Genomic DNA, 1,377 nt, shown 5'->3' with positions numbered 1-1,377 from the left:
TGCAGCATGGCATTTCTGTAAACTGAGATGTAATTTATGTTTATTGGCCCTTCAGTCAGAATGATGTAAGGGAACAATTGGAGGATGACAGGAGGGCTTAATAAACTGGAGAGGTCTGGCCATTTATTGAAAGCATCGCTGATATTAGTGACTCTGGAGAAGTTTCCTTTCGCCCCAAGCTACAGCCTAACTGGAGCCAGCGCTGTGTCTGCACAACCCTGCCTCATTACTGCAATTAGCCTGCCTAGAGATCTGCTGTGTACTGCGCCACAGCCTAGGCTGCCGCTCCATCGGCTCAGATCATCCGCAAAATACAGCACACAAGACTTGTTCTCATATTTCTACAGCTACAAACTGTAAATATTGTGTATGAGTTATAACATCTATATTGTAACTTTATATAGGTCACCAGATCGTTCCCTAAAGACAAAACAGTCTTCATACAAACAGGCTGTGTGCAAGCAGGAGATGGTGTGAAAAACATGATAAATACCCCCCCCCCCCCCCTCTATATCTCTCTGTCTCTGTCTCTGTCTCTGTCTCTCTCTGTCTCTGTCTCTCTCACTCTCTCTCTCTCTGTCTCCCTCTCTCTCTCTCTCTCTATATATATATATATATTGTGCAATATTTACAGTGAGAGATAGAGAGAGCAATACTGTAATATACGAATAAGCTGTATGTAATTTAATTTGTACATACACTCACTTGTACACACTGCATACATGTATATGAATATCTATCTATCCATCTGTCTATCTATATAAATATAGAGATCTATCTATCTATCTATCTATCTATCTATCTATCTATCTATCTATCTATCTATCTATCTATCTACTATACATAGATCTGTCTATCTATCTATCTATCTATCTATCTATCTATCTATCTATCTATCTACTATACATAGATCTGTCTATCTATCTATCTATCTATCTATCTACTATACATAGATCTATCTATCTATCTATCTATCTATCTATCTATCTATCTATCTATCTATCTATCTATCTATCTACGATAGATAGATAGATAGATAGATAGATAGATAGATAGATAGATAGATAGATAGATAGATAGATAGATAGATAGATAGATAGATAGATAGACTGTATGCAATTCATAGTTATGAAAAGCTGTAAAGCATGCATTATATAATTGTAGGTAAACAAGACATTATTATATTAGAATTATACACTGTAATAATATATGAATAAACTGTATATAATTGTATTCTTATATACACTTACTTGTATCCACTGCATACAATATATGAATATATATATATATAGAGAGAGAGAGAGAGAGAGAGAGAGAGAGAGAGAGAGAGAGGAGAGAGAGAGAGAGGAGAGAGAGAGAGAGAGAGAGAGAGAGAGA

This window comes from Aquarana catesbeiana, linkage group LG01 (genome assembly GCF_042186555.1).
Source record: "Aquarana catesbeiana isolate 2022-GZ linkage group LG01, ASM4218655v1, whole genome shotgun sequence".
In the NCBI taxonomy this organism is placed as follows: domain Eukaryota; kingdom Metazoa; phylum Chordata; class Amphibia; order Anura; family Ranidae; genus Aquarana; species Aquarana catesbeiana.
The sequence above is the reverse complement of the archived record's forward strand: the minus strand, read 5'-3'. Positions refer to the sequence as shown.